Source organism: Sapajus apella, unplaced genomic scaffold (genome assembly GCF_009761245.1).
Source record: "Sapajus apella isolate SASKATOON/1434 unplaced genomic scaffold, GSC_monkey_1.0 scaffold108, whole genome shotgun sequence".
NCBI classification, from domain to species: Eukaryota; Metazoa; Chordata; class Mammalia; order Primates; family Cebidae; genus Sapajus; species Sapajus apella.
In genome coordinates, this window is record NW_022437048.1 from 5,713,349 (window position 1) to 5,735,205 (window position 21,857).

General features: G+C 37.9%; 1 protein-coding gene across 1 annotated transcript in view; it reads left to right on the forward strand.

Annotated features, from left to right (window-relative positions):
- Positions 1-10,935: 10,935 nt before the first annotated feature.
- SLC4A4 (solute carrier family 4 member 4) overlaps positions 10,936-21,857 on the forward strand; it is a 499,211-nt gene continuing 488,289 nt past the window's right edge. The window contains exon 1 of the mRNA XM_032259361.1: positions 10,936-11,039. The gene's annotated coding sequence lies outside the window, so the exon portion shown is untranslated. The remainder of the gene's footprint in view (positions 11,040-21,857) is intronic.

Here is a 21,857-nt window from a genome sequence, read left to right on the forward strand (position 1 = left end):
TGCACATAAACTAGAAAATCTGGAAGAAATAGATAAATTCCTGGACACATACAACCTCCCAAGACTGAACCAGTAAGGAAGTGAATCCCTCAATATACCAATAATGAGTTCTGAAATTGAGGTAATAATAAATAACCTACGAACCAAAAGAAGACCAGGACCAGTTGGCTTACCAACCAAAAGGCCAGGGCTTAATAGGTAGGTGATGGGATGATGTGTACAGCAAGCCACCATGACACACATTTACCTACATAACAAACCTGCACATCCTGCACATTACCCCAGAACTTAAAAGCTGTAGAAAAAAAGAACTTAAAAGACCAGGCAGATTCACAGCTGAATTCTACCAGAGGTACAAAGAAGAGCTAGCACCATTTCTACTGAAACTATTCCAAAACATTAAAGAAGAGGAACTCCTCCCTAACTCATTCTATGAGGCCAGCATCATCCTGATACCAAAACCTGGGAGAGATGCAACAAAAAAAGGAAACTTCAAGATGGATTAAAGACTTAAATGTAAAACCCCAAACTATAAAAATGCTAGTAGAAAATACCATTCAGGACATAGGCACAGGTAAAAATTTCATGATGAAAATGCCAAAAGCAATTGCAACAAAAGCAAAAATTGACAAATGGAATCTATCTAAAATAAAGAGCTTCTGGACAGCAAAAGAAACTATCATCAGAGTGAACAGACAACCTACAGAATGGGAGTGGGAGAAAATTTTTGCAATCTATCCATCTGACAAAGTTCTAATATCCAGTCTACAAGGAACTTAAACAAATTTATATGAAAAAAAAAAAAAACCTCATTAAAAGTGGGCAAAGGGGCCAGGTGCGGTGGCTCATGCCTCTAATCCCAGCACTTTGGGAGGCGGAGGTGGGCGGATCACGAGGTCAGGAGTTCGAGACCAGGCTGGCCAAAATAGTGAAACCCTGTCTCTACTAAAAATACAAAAAATTAGCTGGGCGTGGTGGTGGGTGCCAGTAATCCCAACTACTTGGGAGGCTAAGGCAGGAGAATTTCTAGAACCCAGGAGGTGGAATTGCAGTGAGTCAAGATCATGCCATTGCACTCCAGCCTGGGCAACAGCAAGACTCCATCTCAAAAAAAAAAAAAATGGGCAAAAAGGACGTGAACAGACATGTATCAAAAGAAGAAATACATGAAGCCAACAAACATGAAAAACAGTTCAACATCACTTATCATTAGAGAAATGTAAATAAAAAAGACAATGAGATATCATATCATGCCAGTCAGAATGACTATTATTAAAAAGTCAAAAAACAACAGAGGTAGCAAGGTTGCAGAGAAAAAGGAACACTTTTACATTGTTGGTGGGAATGTAAATTAGTTCAACCATTGTGGAAGACAGTGTGGTGATTCCTCATAGAGCTCCGAGCAGAAATACTGTTTGACCCAGCAATCCCATTACTGGGTATATACCCAAAGGAATTTAAATCATTCTGATATAAAAATATATGCTTGCATATGTCATCACAGCACTATTCACAATAGTAAAGACATGGAATCAACCTAAATGCCCATCAATGATAGACTGGATAAAGAAAATGTGGTACATATACACCATGGAATACTTTGCAGTCATAAAAAGGAATCATGTCCTTTGCAGGGACATGGAGGGAATTGGATGGATGGAATTGGAAGCCATTATCCTCAGCAAACTAATGCAGGAACAGAAAACCAAACACTGCATGTTCTCACTTATAGGTGGGAGCCGAATGATGAGGCTATATGGACAAATTGGGTACAACTGGGGCCTATCGGGGGTGTCGGGGGGAAGGACAGCATCAGGAAGAATAGCTAATGGATACTAGGCTTAATACTTAGGTGATGGGATGATCTGTGCAACAAACCACCATGGCATACATCTACCTATGTAACAAACCTGCACATCCTGCACATGTATGCCAGAACTTAAAAGTTGAAGAAAAAAAGAACTTAAATAAAATAAAAGATGTAAATATATAATAAAATACGATTTTCCTTTATAGAAAAATAAAGAATTACTACATGTTTCAGCAATCCCACTTCTGGGTATATATCCAAAGGATTTGAAATCAGTATATTGAAGAGATATCTGCATTCCCATGTTCATTGCAGCAGTATTCGCACTTGATCTTAGCCAAAAGGCCAAGAAGCAATATTGCAACATTATTCAAATAACCAAGATATGGAATCAACCTAAGTGCCCATCAATAGATGAATGATGCGTAAAGAAAAGGTGGCACATGTACACAATCAAATACTATGTAGCTTTTAAAAAGAAGGAAATTCTGGCTGGGCATGGTGGCTCATGCCTGTAATCCCAGCACTTTGGGAGGCTAAGGCAGACAGATCACCTGAGGTCAGGAGTTCAAGACCAGCCTGGCCAACATGGTGAAACCCGTCTCTACTAAAAATACGAGAGTTAGCTGGGCGTGGTGGTGCATGCCTGTGATCCCAGCTACTTGGGAAACTGAGGCAGGAGAATCACTTGAACCCAGGAGGTGGAGGTTTCAGTGAGCTGAGATCACGCCACTGCACTCCAGCCTGGGCAACGGTTCGAGACTCTGTCTCAAAAAATAAATAAAAATAAAAAATAATAAAAATAAAAAGAAGAAAATTCTATCACTTGTGACACCATGGGTGGATCTAGAGGACATTATGCTAAGTGAAATAATCCAGGCACAGAAGCACAAAGACCACATCATCTCACTTGTATGTGGCATCTAAAACAAACTCATAGAAGCAGAGAGTAGAATAGTGATTACCAGAGGCTGGGGAGGTGGGGGATGAGAAGTTGTTGGTCAAAGAGTACAAAGTTTCAGTGAGACAAGAGGTTTTTTGAGATATTTGCATAGCATGGTGACTATAGTTGATAATAATATATATTTCAAAATTGCTGAGTAAATTTCAAATGTTCTCATCACAAAAAGTGTGATGGATATGTTAGATTACTATGTTAATTAGTTAATTTGACCATTTCACATTTTATACATATAGCATCACTTTGTACCCCCTAAATATATAAAATAATAAAAATAAATAAAATTTTAATTTAGCAAGGGAAAAAAATCAGTAATTATAGCCACTTGCCACATGAGGTCATTATATACTTGATTCTTTACTGTGCTCTGCCTATAATCCAAGCATCATTATTTTGATAGTGAATGGATGGAAAAAAATAGGAGCTGATGAGAGGTTTTTTGCATTACCAGACTAACAGTATTATTAATAAATATTTCATTGAGTAAGATTTTATGTGTACAGATGCAGGGGGAAATAAAATGAGCTGTTGGATTAAATACAGGCAATGAAAAAGACTGAGCTTTCAGAATTACTTTAATATAAGAAAATCTGCCATACAACTCCCAGGTGCTTCTTTTGGTATTAGATTGAAGAATATCAATTGCCAGGTATTTATGGGATACTACTAGTGTAGGTAATTATGCTTGGAAATTTAAGGTTTTAATTTTCACTAAGGCTGAATATTAGTGGCCGTCTTCCAAGACTGTTTACTATTTACTTAGTAATAATGTACACCAAGAAGCTTATTCTATGGAACTACCTGGTACTTGGACAGATTACATAGAAAGCGATTCAGTAACAGGGGTAGGTGAAACCTATCTTTCTGATACTTTTTTTTTTTTTTTTTTTGATACAGAGTCTGGATCTGTCGCCCAGACTGGAGTGCAGTGGTGTGATCTCAGCCTACTGCAACCTCTGCCTCCCAGGTTCAAGTGATTCCCCTGCCTCAGCCTCCCAAGTAGCTGAGACTACAGGTGCCTGTCACTATGCCTAGCTAATTTTTTTATTTGTAGTAGAGACACGGTTTTACTATGTTGGCCAGGCTGGTCTTCAACTCCTGACCTTGTGATCCGCCTTTCTTGCCCTCCCAAAGTGCTGGGATTACAGGCATGAGCCACCGCACCTGGCCACTTTGTTTGTTTGTTTGTTTTGAGACACTGTCTTGTTCTTTTGCCCAGACTAGAGCGCAGTGGCACAATCATGGTTCACTGCAGCATCAACCCTCAGGCTCAATCAATCCTCCCGCCTCAGCCTCTTGAGTAACTGGGACTACTGGGGCATGCCACCATACCTGGCTACCTTTTTTATTTTTTTTCTGTAGAGATAGGGTTTCACCATCTTGCCCAGGCTGGTTTTGAACTTCTGGGCTCAAGTAATCCGCTGGCTTCAGTGCTGGTTTACATGTGTGAGCCACTGTGCCAGACCTGTCTTCAGAAACCTTTGGTGTCACTTCAGAATATTGGTAGTAATGCTGCCTCTGGTAATATTAAATATATTTGTGAGTGTGCATGTGCACATACTATTTTTTATTGTTTTTACTGTTATCCTCTGTTTATTAAGATTCAGCCAAAGATAAGGCACCTCTTAAAGTTGCCATTTTGTCATTGCTGTTATTCTTAGTGACAGTGGAATCACTTTGTGTTAAAAGAGTAAATTTGGAAATTGGCTAACGTTATAAAACAGTTTGGCTGGGTGTGGTGGCTCACACCCGTAATGCCAGCACTTTGGGAGGCCAAGGCAGGTGGATCACGAGGTCAAGAGATTGAGACCATCTTGGCCAACATGGTAAAACCCTGTCTCTACTAAAAAAAAACCACAAAAATTAGCTGGGGGTGGTGGCGCATGCCTGTAGTCCCAGCTACTTGGGAAGCTGAGTCAGGAGAATCACTTGAACTCAGGAGGTGGAGGTTGCAGTGAGCCGAAATCCCACCACTGCATTCCAGTCTGGCAACAGAACGAGACTCCATCTTGAAAAAAAAAAAAGAAAGAAAGAAAAAACAAAAACAATTTACACTCTTCTTGGCTCACCACACTATTTTGATATGCTATACAATACTAGCTATCAACGTGAGTATTGGCTTGGGAACCGAATTGTCAATATGGCATGTTATTTTACTGTTGGTGGACATGAACTGGTTGCTGGATTGGTACATTGAGTTAGTTCATTTTGTGATGCTCAACCAGAATACCACAGAGTAGGTAATTTATAAAGAACAGAAATTTATTTCTTCCTGTTTTGGAAGCTGGGAAGGCCAAGGTCAAGGCGTTTGCAGGTTTGGTGTCAAGGACTTCCAAGATAGTGCCTTGAACTCCATGTCCTCTAGAAGGGAGGAATACTTCCTCACATGGCAGAAGAATGGCAGAGAGCAAACCCACTCCCTCCAGCCCTTTTTATTAAGGCTCTAACCCATGAGGCTCCACCCTTATTACCTAAACACCACCCCCTGCCCCCGATACAGGTCCATCACTGTTGCATTGGGGATTAAGTTTCAACATTAGTTTTGGAGGGAACAAAAACATTTAAAAACCATACATAAATGAAATAAACTTATAGAGTATGGCAAATAACTTTAAACAAAATGACTATAAACTGCCAACTGAATATTGTCCTCTTCAGAATAGTGACTTTCAGAGACTGTATGTTTATTCCAAAGACTACCATTATTCAAAAACGTTATTGGATCTGAGTTTTGAGTCTGGGTCATATATTCTAAAAATGTGGTTCAGGTTTGCATGTGTGTGTGTCTGTGTGTGTGTGCGTGTGTGTGTGTGTGACTGAATATGGTTATTTTTATTTTTTATTTTTTTTTGAGACAGAGTCTCACTCTATTGGCCAGGCAGGATCTCGGCTTACTGCAACCCTCATCCCCCCGGGCTCAAGCAATTCTCCTGCCTCAGCCACCCCAGTAGCGGGGATTCCAGGTGTGTGCCACCATGCACGGTTAATTTTTGAATTATTAGTAGATGAGATTTTACCATGTTGGCCAGGCTGGTCTCTTGTCCATTTATAAGGTATATCTGAGGGAAATTAATGGTTTTTTACTAAATCAAATGTTTTTTACTAATAGACTCTAAACTGAGTACTTACAAAGTATAAATAACTTCTTTGTATGGTTACCTTGAAAGCACTACTAAGCATACAAGATTCTGGTATAGTTAAAAAAATTATGTCTTATTATGTTTACATGTACGTATATAGCAGCCGTCATTGTTAAATTAGAATTTATCTTTAGTATTTTTAACTTCATGGAGGCAGTGGTAATTAAGAGAACAGGTTCCTAAGTCATAATGCTGGCTATAAATCCTGGCCCTGCTTTACCGTCTAACCTTGGGAAAGTCATTATAACCTTGGGCAAGTAATGTATTTCAATTTTTTTTAATCTATAAGAGAGTCATAAATAATAGTACCTACCTATAAAATCGTGCCATTTCAATGTGTAGAACAGTGCTCGATAAATGTTAGCCACTACTATTAGTACCATTATTTCACTCAATATCTTTGTTGATAAAAGCATCTAGATAATTGGTAAGTTTGTACGGTTATTAAAAGGAATGAATAAGCTAAAACTGTAGTACGATATCCACTGTATTTTTGAAGTGGAAGTAGCTATAATATGACCATATTTCTTTTTAAAAAGTATGTAGGGTGTATGTGCAGAAAGAGATTCACCAAACTGTTTATTGTGGTTACCTCTGGGGAGTGGGATTGGAATGGTGGTTGAGATTCTTGGGAGAATGTCTTTGGTATAAATATTAAACATTAGGTAATTCATTTAATGTTAAATTTATTCATTCCATGAAATTTATTCATTGAGCTGCTACTGCATATCAGGGACTGGTGAAGAAATAGCTAAGTTGCTAGGAGTTACTCTCTCCCTCAAGTAAATCTGAAAGTACGTAAAGGTGATTTGATTTCTATCCAGATTCTTAGCATTCTACTTTATTTTTATTTTCTGTACTTTTATTTTTTGAATGGTGAGCAATATAAATATTTTTAGTATCTCCATTAATGTTTAAGAAAATTATGATTTTTCCTTTGTGAATGTAAATGGCCTACTAATTTTTAAATATAAACCTAGCTTTATTGTTTTCAGATTATAAAAATAATAAATATTTGTCATGGAAAACTCTCAGGAAAATTTGATGCTTGATACTCTTAACACCAAGAGACTTTTCTCTTGGGACATAGAATGGATAAATAGGCTATGGTTATTATCTATTGCTTTTAAGCAAGGTATGTGAAGATCTTTGTACTCATTCCTAGAAGATGGGTTGTGACAAAGAGAACTCTGTATTAGTGTTACTATCTATAAATTAAGTAGGTAACTATTAATACCTGTAAATTATCTTCAAAGTCTGTTTATAAGTTGCCATTGCTCTTTCTGTTCTTGTAAAAGTCAGAAGTCAATTACTCTTATTTTATTTGGGTAAAAGAATGTGAGTAGTATCATAAGGTCAGTATTCCTGCTCTGGAGAAGTGATTAGAGCAGCAGAATACTCTATACACCACCTTCACCCAACCAGTTACTCAGACGTTCTTACAAGGGCATGGTTGTAGGCTGCAGGCAAAACCCCATCAGCACCTCAAGACTCTTTGGACAGTTAAAGAATGCCATCTTCGGAGGAGCAGTGCTGGTAATACCTGGGTAATACTTTAATACGGACTAAAAGGAAAGTGAATGAAATCCTTTGACGCATCTCTATCTCTGGGTATCCTGCAATTTCTATTTTATTGTAAACAAACTAATCAAGGCAAGGGGAGGCATTCCCAATTTAATGGGGGCTAGTGCAGTATTTAATATAGAAAATTAAAGCCTGAAAAAATATAAATAAAAAAGTATAGTTTACTGGAAAGTATAGTTTACTGGAAATCCCATCACCACTGAATTTCACATATCCTCTTGTATGTGCATATATGCATATGCATAGACCTATTTTCTATATTGGTATGTATTTGTAATCTTTAGAGCTATTTTGTTTATATTCAGAAACTGAAATCCTAAATTTGATACTGGAAATGTAATGATACATGATTTCTTACACTAAGATTTGATTATCAGCAATATTTATTAAAGCCTTTTTCAATGGTATATGAGAGCTACCTGTATCTAACTCAATGGACATAAAATTGAACGTTTTATAAACTAGAATTTGGGTATATTAATATTTTCCATCGATTTATAGTTTGAGGTGATTTTTTTTACTTCCACTTGATCTCCGGCTGGCAATGACAAAAAATGTGAATATGTTTTTTTCTTTATAAAAATGCAATATGCCAATTTGAAGCTGCAGTGAGCTATGATTATGTCACTGCACTCCAGCCTCGGTGACAGAGTGAGATACTTTTTCAAACAAAACAAAACAAAAACCAATATGCCCATTAAAACAATTTGGAGATTGCAGAAATGTTCAGATAAGAAAATAGCCCGTGGATCCCTTCATGCAGAGATAACACTATCCCAGCAGACTACTGTCTTCTAGCTTTATGTACTTGCATTGAATTTTTCTTTTTTACCAACTGGAGATTATGCTGTAGATTCAATTTTGTGCCCTGCTTTTTTCCCTTAAAGTATACTGTGAACATTTTCTTATGTCTGTTATTTTTAAATGCAATTATGCCCATCATTTCTGGATTCTATATTGTTTGAAAAGCACAACAAATATGAGAAGAAAAAAGACTCCTGTAACCGTACCACTGAGAGAAAACTGCTTTGACATTAGTATTTCCTTCCAAGCTTGGAATTTCTTTGCTCCTCATCTTCAAACAAGCAAAACTTGTCCATAACAATTTCTTATTTAATTTTCTTCAACTGAATAATAATCTTGAAAAATGAATTTCTCTAAAGAAATTATTGTTATATAATTAACATGATTAGAAAATTCATATTTTCACATTTTATAGAACTTTTATATTTACAAACGACCTCTAAGACAATTTATTATAACATTTTTTCCAAAAAATCTTTCCTTCTTTCCTTCCCTCCCTTCCTTCCTTCCTTCCTTCCTTCCTTCCTTCCTTCCTTCATTCCTTCCTTCCTTCCTTCCTTCCTTCCTTCCTTCCTTCCTTCCCTCCCTCCCTCCCTCCCTCCCTCCTTCCTTCCTTCCTTCCTTCTTCCTTCTTTTCTTTAGATGGAGTCTTGCTCTGTTGCCAGGCTGGTGTGCAATGGCAAGATCTCAGCTCACTGCAACCTCTACCTCCCAGGTTCAAGCAAATTCTCCTGCCTCAGCCTCCCGAGTAGCTGGGATTACAGGCACCTGCTACCATGCCCAGCTAATTTTTTTTTTGTTGTTGTATTTTTAATAGAGATGGGGTTTTACCAAGTTGGCCAGGCTGGTCTTGAACTCCCGACCTCAGGTGATCCACCCACCTCGGCCTCCCAAAATGCTGGGATTACAGGCTTGAGCCACCACTCCTGGCCCCTTTTATTTTCTTTTTATTCTTTTATCATCAGCTGAAGCAGTTATTTTTCTTTTTTGGATTATATTTGTTTAAGGAAATTTTTATTATTCTTAAAGTTGCCTAATATAAGATGACTAGCAGACAACAACAACGTTTTAATATGCAGAAGTTGCAAGCACATTCTCTCTGTAAATTACCAGCTCCCTCTCCCTACCCTTACAGTGTGAAGTTAAAATTTGAGTTTCAGCAAAATCACAATTAATTACATATTAATGGCCTTAGGCATTGTCCTCCAATAACTGAAACAATTTTTAAAGTTTTATTTAAATTTAATTTTAATTATATTAATTAATTAATTTTCTTGAGACAGAATCTCACTCTGTGGCTTAGGCTGGAGTGCAGTGGTGCCTTCCTGGCTTACTGCAACCTCTGCCTCCTGGGTTTAAGCGATTCTCATGCCTTAGACTCCCGAGTAGCTGAGACTACAGGTGCCTGCCACCATGCCCAGCTAATTTTTTCTGTACTTTTAGTAGAGACGGGCTTTCACCATTTTGGCCATGCTGGTCTCGAACTCCTGACCTCAAGTGATTCACCCACCTCAGCCTCCCAAAGTGCTGGGATTATAGGTGTGAGCCACTGTGCCAGGCCGATAGCTGAAACTTTATATTTTTATATCTTTAATTTTTTGAGATGGAGTCTCACTGTGTCACCCAGGCTGGAGTGAAGTGGCGTGATCTCGGCTCACTGAAACCTCTGCCTCCCAAGTTCAAGAGATTCTCCTGCTTCAGCTTCCTGAGTAGCTGGGATTACAGACACCCACCACCACACCTGGCTAATTTTTGTACTTTTAGTAAAGAGAGGGTTTCACTATGTTGGCTAGGCTGGTCTTGAACTCTTGACCTCTGGTGATTCACCCGCCTCATCCTCTTAGTGTTGGTATTGCAGGTGGGAGCCACCACACGTGGACTGAAACTTTAAATGTTAAAGCCTTAACATCTAATAACATTTAAATGTCATTTAATAAATCCCTAAATGCTATTTTATGTTGGAGGATTTTATGTTGGAATCCTTAGGGAGATAGTGTGTGTGTCTGTATGTATGTGTGTGTGGGTGTATAATAAATGGGGAATTTGAAGACAGGTCTACCTCTTATTTACTTGGTCCTTGGGCAAGCTTCATTTGTGAGCCTCAGTTTTCTCATTTTTCAAGTTGTAATGCTAGAACTTTTTCAAGGCAAAAGCTGCTGTAAGGAGCCAATAACAAAATCTGTGAAAGGACTTTGCCAACTATAAAACATACAAATATTAATAATTATTATTCAAGGAGCTCCAGGAAAGAAAAATAAAAGGCAAAAGCAACTCTTGATTCCAGCAGTTGTGGTCAGTTTTCTTCATAGAACAAATGGAAATTGGGTATGAAAATCTTTCTGTAAGAAATGCAAAAATAACTCCTTTGACTTTCACATCTTCCTTCTGAAAATGTCCACAATTTAAAACTGATCATTTCTCTAGATCTTAGGGCACGAGGGAACAGAATTCTTTTTGTACTGTTTTAATTTCCAACAAGGCATGTTTATGGTACCTCTCCCATAGAGGGAAGACAAAGAGAAAGGGAAAAATGGTATAGCTGTCCACCACCACCTGCTATTTTTAGATTGGCTAGGAAGTCCTATTTGGCTGCCTTTACCCATCTCATTTGGCAACTCGTGAGCCTGCATCATTCAGAAGATGTAAGAAGCTTAGAAGGTAGAAAAGTGGATTTCTTTGATTTTTCAGACGACATTGCTTAAAAAATATATTACCACAGACAACTTGAAGGACATTGACTGTAAGTAAAACAATAAATGTTTTTATTTAGTGTGGTGGGCATATGCCACAAAAAAGACATGATATTTTCACCTTTCTGCCTTAATAAGGGGTGAGGAAGCAATGAACCTTCTGTCCTGATTTGATTTTCACCCATTATTAAAAGAAGTACTAATTTAGAGAAAGATGCAAATCCAGTGCACACACACAAATATATATATGTTCATACATTTTTATGGTATATTAGAATAAGATCCTTGGAAAAGAAAGAGAAACAATATGAATGCCAAGAGAAGAACACACAGAAGCAATCCTGGAAATGACAGATTTTAAGCTGATTGCACTAAGTTAGATGAATTTCAATGGTAAAGAAGGAGAAAGTTAATAGAGAAATTGAATTTTCTATTTACTTGGATAAGAGGACTTAGTATTATACCCATGGATCATTGTAAATGAGAATACAAGTGGGCACTTTACAAATAATGTAATTTAACCAATTTTATTGGTAGTTTCTATAAAGTGTTCTGAAACATTTCTGTTGTTGGATACAGTAATTTGCCAAAATCTCCATTAAAAGTCAGGTTATATGTGTTACATAGTTTTTCTTTTTCCTATATTATTTTATTGCCCTTCTAGCTTCCTCCAGTAACTTTTCTTAACTATTGTTAAATTATCATTCTCTCATAACTAAAGAATTTTATTAAATGTCTTAATAAATGTCAAATGCTCAATAAGCAAAAAGAAAATATTTATTTTCTATTATAATTATAATAATGTATCATACTTGGTATTTTTAATATGTGCAAAAATTCTAATAAAATTATATTAGAAAATTTACTTAAAGCCAGGCTATTTCAAGCTATGTAATTATTTTACATAACTGTATATTTAAGGTGAAATTTATTTTTTTATACCTATTCCAAGTTGGTATTTTTTTGTCCAAAAGAGTTTGAGAAACACTTGCATTGTAAGCTTAGTCTTATATGTAGTAGTAGTGTAAAACAATTTTGCTACTAGAAAAATGTATGAATATAGGGCTCTATTTAAATTTGTGATTGTGAAATTAGTGATACATTATGTAAAGGGGTATCCACCAGAATGATTTAAATTTAATAATAATTTATTTTTAAGCCGAACGGGTCTAACCTGCTTGTAAAGAAAGGTCAGAGAGCATTTGTAAAGTGCTTTATTGTTTACAAAGAACCTTTACATACTTTATTATTTAATCCTAACAGTAACACTATGAGGTAAATAGTACTATTCCCTTTTATAGGTAAGAAAACTGAGGCTCATAGATGTCACAGTTGGTATGTAATAAAGCCATGATTTCAATCAGAGACTGGATCCCTGAGAAGGATTCTATAGACACGATGCCTACACGGGGAGGCATCTTGTGAAAGATTGATTATTACACATTGTATGTCTGTATCAGAACATCTCAGGTACCCCATAAATATATACACTATGTAGCCACAAAATTAAAATTAAAACATTAAAAAAATCAGTTCTACAGGGCTCTTTCAAATCCATATTTCTGTGATTTCTATAATTTTAGAGAGACAATACGTATGGTATAGTAGGAAGCCAGACCTGGATTTATGGTATTTACCTGCCTTGAGCAAGTATTTCAGCTTTTCTGAACCACAATTCTTCATCAGGTACGATTTTTTTGTAACTTGCAGTGTTAGACCAGGCGCGGTGGCTCACGCCTGTAATCCCAGCACTTTGGGAGGCCGAGGTGGTCAGATCACCTGAGGCCAGGAGTTTGAGACCAGCCTGACCAACATGGAGAAGCCCCATCTCTAAAAATAAAAAAAAAAAAAAAGAAAGAAAATTGAAGTGCTCGTAACTGCTTAGTGGTAGAGCTATTGTTAATATGTATCATTCCAAATAACGGCAATCCTTTTAATATTCCACAGTTGCTGCAGAGCCCATTAGAGTCATGCCTTTGAAGGGGAATATAATATTACTAATCAATAACTGTTTTGGTGAATTAGGAAAATAAACAAGGAATTTGTTGAAGATGTTAAACGTAGAGGAAGGAATTGGATAAAATGGAACCCATAGTGATAATTTGAAATGGAAACCAAAATAAAAATTAAAAGCAATGCAGGTGGAAGGAAGAACATCACAGGAGTAAGAAATATATGAGGACCTAGCTAAGGGGAAGGAAAAAGTGAGAACCACTTGGCTAAATCCCGGGCACGCAATTTCAGGATGGGTCATGTGATAGGAAAGCCTCCAGCAACCTCTGTGGTTCACGGACATGTAAAATTTCAGCAGTGGAGTGGAATGGCTTTAGCGTCTGATAGAAACTAAAATACAATTAAATTTGTGATTTAATTTAAGGTTAAATTAGGTATGAGAATCTTTCTGTAAGAAATGCAAAAATAACTTAGGTTAAAATTTGCGCTGTGTCACTTCCTAGCTCTCTAATCTTAGACAAGTTATTTAACATCCTTTTGTCTCTTCTATAAAATGAGGGTGATAATTCTACCTCATGGAGTCGCTTTGAAGATTCAGTAAGATATGTATGTAAGGTGTTAACTTATTTTTCTGTTGATTGCCTCCTCTTCTGCCAACAAAAATATAAGATTTGTATGGGTAGGATCTTTGTCTCTGTCCCTGTTGTATAAAATATAATAGTAAGCCTTTGAATATTTTTTGAATGACTGAACAAAGGTATCTGTATATAGTAAGGTCATATGCCTCACTGAATGATATGAGGAAAATACTCCCAAGCTACAGTGGCATTTATAAGACTTTGTCATGATCCATCCTCATTTAAATTTCCATTATATTTATTGTTCAACCATTCAAGTAACGTTTAACCATATACTGTTTTACGTCATCCATTTTATTTTATTTTTCTGATTGTACTGTTAAGTTAATGAAGGGTAGAGGGGTATTTATCCATCGCCATCCAGTCTGATGCTATTCTTGGGGTATCACCAGACTGAAATAAGAATATGTGTTGTGAATTATTGGGCCATATCATGAAAAATTTATACTTGATAATGGTATGATTTTAGCTGAAGATGAAAATATATTTTCTTCAATTGCTATTTGTCAGATGAAAGGCTGAAAGACATGATGTAAATGGACAGGAAAGAGACAGAAAGATCTATTATCTATTTGACAGTATATATATTCTAATCCCAGAACAAAGGGTATGACGTGTTGCTGGATATTTTGAGATAGTCTTTGACTAACATGATCTCTCTTGCTTCTGGGCCTTTGTGCGTGTTTTTGTTTAAAAAAATTGCCCTTACACTCTCCTCTTCACTTGACAATTGCTGCTCATCTTTCAGTTATCAGTTCAATGTTGCTTTCTCTGTGGTACCGACCTAAGTCTGAATGAAGTGTCTCTCCTCTCATTCTCATAGGACCATATGTACTTTTCCTATTATACTGGGTTGGTGCAAAAGTAATTATGGTTTTTAATACATGTAAAATCATATTGTAATTGCCTATTTATTTGTTTGTGTCCCCTACTAGATGATCACTCCACAAAGACAGGAGATGTATATGCCTTCCCTTATATTCTAATACAGTACAATAAATATCTAACACAGCTCATTAAATATTTCTTGAATGAATGAATGAAAAATAACTATTAATAAATGGAAGAAAAATGCCCTCAAAATAATAGCTATCATTTACTGGATGTCTGTTAAGTGACTGGGCTTTTATAGATGTTAATATTTAATTTTGCAACAGTCCAGATGGGGCAAGTGAGGGTCAAAGGACTTAACTTGATCAAAGTGATAATGCTGAGATTTGAACCAGGAGCTCTCTGGATCCAAAGCCTCTGATCTTTCTAATTGGTGATACTGCTTCTCTTGTACCTCAGGTTTGTATAGACTGTTATAGGCTACAAAACATCATTATTCCTTATAACAGCTCTGTGAAGCTAGGTATTATTCCCCATTTTATATCTAGTAAGTGGCAAAGCTATGACTTTCAAATTCGATAATTCTTGTTCGAGATGCATTCCCTTTTCGTGCTAACATGGCTGTCTCATTCTAAAGGATTTAAAGGTGTAGCCCTTTACAAAAATGGTGAGATGGCAAAAGTTTAGAAAATTAGAAGTTTTTGATTCATAGGTAAAGGAAACAGTTCCAGACAGATATATTTTAGCAGGGCTAGAGTAAATTCCGAATTTTCTTTGTAATTTTTTCTCAAGAAAAGACAAATTAATCAAATTGGAATAATCACTATTAATACTATCAAGTTCTTTCTTCTCTGTGATGTCTGATTATTTCTTGGTCTCGTATTACTATGAGCTCAGAATCAATAGAATCCCTACTGAAGAAAATATTGCTGATGGGGCAGCCTGGTGCTCTGGGGTGAATTTGGGGCAGCTCCTTCCTGCCAGTGGCCCTCCTTGTGGCAGTATGTTTTTCAGTTACTTTGCTTATCCCAAACCCCTCAAATTTTGGCTTGTGGTGGGAGGGAGCTTAGTGGGTTTGCCTGAGAGTTCATTGACTTTGGCCTATGACTTGACTTTGCTCTTTATCCTCCTGCCAAAAATTACTTCTGTTGAGAGGTAAGGGGGTAGCCATGAGGTAGTGGGGAGTGTTGTATCTGTAACCAAAACCAGCAGAGGGCCAGAACTAAGGAAAGCAATTCTCTACAACTTCTGTCTGAAAATGGGGAAGTCCCTTACCCACGCAGAGAAAAAAAAATTAGTGTGAAAAGCAATTCAAATGTATTTTTGTAGTACTACCATAGTGCTTGGCAGCTGCTTTGATACCATATAGGTCACTGAATTGTAGGGCAATGCAAGTATAGAAATCCCAAAAAGGAAAGAGTTCTTTTTTTTAATGTTCAAAAACATTTTTGAAAGCTTCGAAAGATTATAGTTTCTAAAACCATAATTAACCAAAGGTCTGTTATAATCTCTTAAAAATGTTAGATTTAAATACAAGACTTAAAACTGGTTGCAAATTTGAAAACAAATTGCTCTAAAACAAATATTCTTCAAATGTATATCTTGATTATTGGCTCTTTTGTTCTGCCCTGTGCTGTTCTGTAAATGTTTGATGAAACCATAGTTTATTATTTACTTTTCTTTGATCTTCCTGCCAGTTAAACATATTTGTGTTTCTGCTTCCCTGTGACTTTGCATTTGTACTAGCTGGCATTGGAATGTTGAATCTATGAGTTTGATTCTTTGTGGGGGAGAAAGAGAGAGGAACGTGGATAACCCAGGCCTAAGTAGGTTGTGGTTGAATAAAAGGAAATACTGGGCTAGCTCTTTTTAAATTGAGGTATAGCTTATATAAAGTCTGTGCCTCTTAAACAGACTTTTTTTTTTTTTTTTTGAGTTGGAAGTCTCATTCTGTTGCCTAGGCTAGAGACATTAGTATGATCATAGCTCACTGTAGCCTTGACTCCTGGGCTCAAGTGATCCTTCCACCTAAGCCTCCTGAGTAGCTGGGACTACAGGCTTGAGACAACATGGCTGGCTAATTTTCAAAAATTTCTGTAGAGATATGGTCTTGCTATGTTGCCTAGGCTGGTCTCAAACTCCTGGCCTCATGCAATCCTCCACCTTGGCTTCCCATAGTGTTGGGATTATGGGTGTGAGCCACACGGCCTCTTTGAACAACCATTTTTTTTTTGAGAGGGAGTTTTGCTCCTGTCACCCAGGCTAGAGTGCAGTGGCGTGATATCGACTCACTGCAACCTCTGCCTCCTGGGTTCAAGCGATTCTCCTGCTTCAGCCTCCCAAGTAGCTGGGATTACAGGCACGCGCCACCACACCCGGCTAATTTTTGTACTTTTAGTAGAGACAGGGTTTCACTGTGTTGGTCAGGTCTCAAACTCCTGACCTCAGGTGATCTGCCCACCTCGGCCGCCCAAAGTGCTGGGATTATAGGCCTGAGCCACTGCGCCCGGCCTGAACAAACAGTTAAAAGTACATATACATCCATGTTACTACCATCCAGATCAAAATACAGACCATTTTCAATACCATCAGACTCTCAGGCATTACCTACTCCCAAAGATAACCACTCCTCTGATTTTCATCCCCATGCATTAGTTTTGTCAGGTCAGCCTTTTTTTTTTTTTTTTTTTTTTTTTTTTTGAGACAGTGTCTTGTCATCCAGGCTAGAGTGGTTGGATCACCGCTCACTGTGACCTGCAACCTCTGCCTTTCAGTCTCAAGTGATCCCCCCACCTCAGCTTCCTGAGTAGCTGAGACTACAGGTGTGCACCACCACACCATGCCCACCTAATTTTTTGTGTTTTTTGTAGACATGAGGGGGGTCTCCCCATGTTGCCCAGGCTGGTCTCAAATTCCTGGGCTCAAGTGATCCACCTGCCTTGGCCTCCCAAAGTGTTGGGATTACAGGTGTGTGCCACAGCTAGCCCTGGAGCAGCCATTTTTAGCAGTGCCTTTCACACAAAACATCATGTATGGGAGTGACTGATACAAACTTTGTGAACTGGGAGTAAGTTCAATCTCTTGTCATGACATGCATGGCAGTTGTGATGTGTTTTCTGCATCCCAAAGATAGAAATTCCCAACTGGTTTCATTCGGTTACACATTTGTTAGAGGGCAGACTGTTTCCCTTAAGTGTTGATTTCCACGTAGGATGTCCAAGCTTCCCACACATTAAGACACACTCTGTCTTCAGGAGGCACTTTGTCGGGATGTCCAGTTTTACTGGATGGCTCATCTGCACGGGCAGAGCATCAGTGTATGTGGCCCACGTTGAAGAATAACTCATCAGTAAGTCCTTTTCTCTCCTCAGCTGGACATTTCTCCCCTCCCCACTTTGAATGGGCCCTCAGTTCTGAACCCCATGAAGGTGTGTTTTCCATCTCTACTTACCCTTTATCTCAACTCGGGGCTTACGTACTCTCTGGGAACAAAAACAGCTCAAAGTTTTGCGGGTGTTTGAGTCTCTGTTTCTGGTATATATAGACATATACATATATAAGATCAGTTATGATGTGACCCCACTCCACTTCTCTAGCCTCAACTCCCTTTGCTTTCTTTCTAATCACTTTCCCCATGATCAAAGCATATCAAGCATGCTGTTGTTTTCATACCCTGCAAAAGCTATTTTTTGTTCCTGGAGTGCCTCAGGACCCAGCTAATTTCTACTAATTTCTACTTTACTTTCAAGATCCATTTCAAGAGAGTTCCTTTCTTTTTTTTTTTTTTTTTTTTTGGAGACGGAGTTTCGCTTTTGTTACCCAGGCTGGAGTGCAATGGCGTGATCTCGGCTCACCGCAACCTCCGCCTCCTGGGTTCAGGCAATTCTCCTGCCTCAGCCTCCTGAGTAGCTGGGATTACAGGCACACACCACCATGCCCAGCTAATTTTTTGTATTTTTAGTAGAGATGGGGTTTCACCATGTTGACCAGGATGGTCTCGATCTCTTGACCTCGTGATCCACCCACCTCAGCCTCCCAAAGTGCTGGGATTACAGGCTTGAGCCACCGCGCCCGGCTCAAGAGTTCCTTTCTTGATGAAGTCTACTCCTACCTCCCCAGGCAATTGGTTGCTCTCTTCAATATTACGGCAAAATATTTGGTTCACATCTGTTATAGCCATTATCACTCTGCTTTATATTAGTTGTTTAGTTTCTACACTTCCCTGTTAAGCTAGAGTACAAGTTTTTAAAAATTAAATTAAATTTAAGTTTTTAAAAAATTGAATTTAAAGTTCTGGGATACATGTATAGGACGTGCAGGTTAGTTACATAGGTAAACATGTGCCATGGTGGTTTGCTGCGCCTATCAACCCATCACCTAGGTATTAAGCCCCGCATGCATTAGCTGTTTATTCTGATGCTGACCATCCCCCTGTCCCCACAACAGGCCCCAGTGTGTGTTGTTCCCCTCCCTGTGTCCATGTGTTCTAATTGTTTGGCTTCTACGTACAAGTGAGAACATGTGGTGTTTGGTTTTCTGTTTTTGTGTTAGCTTGCTGAGGATAATGGCTTCCAGCTCCATCTATGTCCCTGCAAAGGACATGATCTTGTTTTTTTTCATGGTTGCATAGTATTCCATGGTGTATAGGTACCACAGTTTCTTTATCTGGAGGCTAGACCACACATTCTTTGAAAGCATGGAACTAACCTTAGTGCCATTATCCCCGGTGACTAGCATAATGCCTTATGGTATAGTTTAGTATAGCCAGTCTGTTTGGATTTGCTAGTGCACTAGCTGTGAGTTATCTATGATTCAATAGATTGAGTTAGTAACAAGAAGCCTAAGCATTTGGCTGGGCATGGTGGCTCACACCTCCCAGCACTTTGGGAGGCCAAGGCAGGTGGATAACTTGAGGCCAGGAGTTGGAGACCAGCCTGGCCAACATGGCGAAACCATGTCTCTACAAAAAATACAAAAATTAGCTGGGCCTGTGGTGTATGCCTGTAGTCCCAGCTACTTGGGAGGCTGAGGCAGAGAATCTCTTGCACCCAGGAGGTGGAATTTGCAGTGAGCCAAGATCACACCACTGCACTCTAGCCTCCTAGACAGAGTGAGACTGTCTCAAAAAAAGAAAAACAGCCTGTGTCTTTTTTGGATATTCTTTTAGCTTGCTGTAATAGTCTCAATTAAGCCCTGTACTTGGGAAATTTACGGGAATTAAAAAGTGCTTTCAAATAATAAAAGCTGGTTAAAAACCACACAATAGAAAATAAAATGCGTGCCTTGAGCCCATCGATCTTTGCCCATCCTTTAACTGTTCTCATTCCTTGGGGGTTTGTCCTTTGCTGTCTCTCTCTCTCTTTCTCTCTTTTTTTAATTTTACCTATTCTTCCTGTGACTATTTGTTTATATAATACATATTCTCTTTTTCTTTCTTCTAAAGAGAACTGTTACATTTTTCAGGGCAGGCATGTACATAGATAAAATACTTACCTCTCCAGATTTCCTTACAAATAAAGGTAGTCATGTAACCAATTCTGGCTAAAGAGATGAAAGGAAGATATCTGGGAGAGTAATCTTTAACAAAATCTTACAAGAATTAGACTTTTTACTTTTCTGCCTTTCTATTTTTCTGGAGCATGGACATAGTGGCCAAAGGTACATTCTCAATCTTGTATCCCTGAGAACTAAAACAAATAAACAAACAACAACAATAAAACAAACAAACACATGTGAAGGATGACAGAGCAGGTAAAAAAAACCAGAAATCATTTCCTTAATAACACTCTTGACAGTCTGCACTGGCTTTGGTACAGCTATTTCTGAGTTTCTTGTTACATGAGAAAATCATTTTCTTGTTAAGCTGCTGTTTATAGGGTTTTCTGTTATTTACAGCTGTTTGCATTTCTCTCAGATATTTCCCAAATCCAGATCTTGATTGAGACCATTAGAGACCATGGACACCGAAAAGATTAGTTATTAAAACCAGTTTTTCTCAACATCTCCATGTCACTTTATCCTTATTTTATATGCTAACAACCCCAGAAGCACTGGTTGAAAAATGTTTAGCTTCTATTCTTTCTTTAGACAGTTATTTACAACTACTTTAAGCTAGATTGGTAATTGTTAACCTCCCTGAGTTCCCACCCAAAGATGTGTTTCTGAACACTTCTTTTTCTAAAAGTATAACATTTAATTTAATTTTCTTAATGAATAAAATTAGTTTTTTTAGAGTTGATATTACCGTTTCCAAGTGTCTCAATGGGGATGCTGTAAGAATAGAAATGGGAACCAGCTATTTCAGGATTTCCATTCTCACAAATAACCCTGCCTGTCATTGGGTTAGGCTACAGGTCAAAGAATCAGAAGAGTTTCTCATTTATTTGTTCTATACATTTTTGTTTGTCTCTCCTTCACTATTGTTTCTTAGAGTCTAGAAAACTGAGTTGCAGCTAGAAGATACTTATTTGTTGACTGACTGACTGACTGAATCAATGAATGACCTTACTAGTGTAAACAGTAACCCAGTGGACTCCTGTGTATCAGTCAGTATAGGTTAGGTGATGCTACAGTAACAAACTACAAAGTTTTAGTGGCTTCATACAACAAAAGTTAATTTCTCAATTATATTATATTCCAATATCGATTACTTTGGGGGGCTCTGTTTATTATACATTTTGAGTTACTTAGACACTCAAAATGAAGGAGCCTTTACCTTGTCAGTTGTGTCTACAGTTGCCAACATGGGAAAGGGGATATTGTGACTTTGTACATTGGTTCTTAAAAGCTTCTTGATCAAAGAGATGTACAACACTTTCATATTTTATTGGCCAAAGTCGATTGACAGTCTCCAGCTGATAGGGAAACGAAATATCATTCTGTGCCCAAATGAAGAAGTAGAACATTTAAATAGATATAATGATTAAATATGATCAATAAAAAATTAGAGAAACTGATTTGCAAATTCTGTTTCTGGCAACATAGAGGGCTAGAAATCTGATTTGTTCATTCTATTGAGAAGCAACTAAAAATTCTTGTTTGAATATAAAACAATTCTCAAGTGCTTCCACAAGCACAAAAGAAAATGAGGACGCTTATATCAGAGAATGAGTGAAGATGAACCTAGAGATGTAACTGCAGAGGAAACTGCCTTTTGAACCTTGTTGCTGAGTAGAGTGGGAGGCTAGGGCAGCAATTCTAGTATGGAACCCAAATCTGCATGAAAAAATACTGTCAGGTTTGTGAATAGCAGCATTCTGTTGCATCTGTTTCTTGGTAAGCTTCAGAAATTCAAGAGTTAGGTAAAGCCTGGAAAAGTTCAACCTTCAAAAATAAGCCTTGGCTGGGTGTGGTGGTTCACACCTGTCATCCCCGCACTTTGGGTTGTCAAGGTGGGTGGATCACTTGAGGCAGAGTTGGAGACCAGCCTGGCCAACATGGCGACAC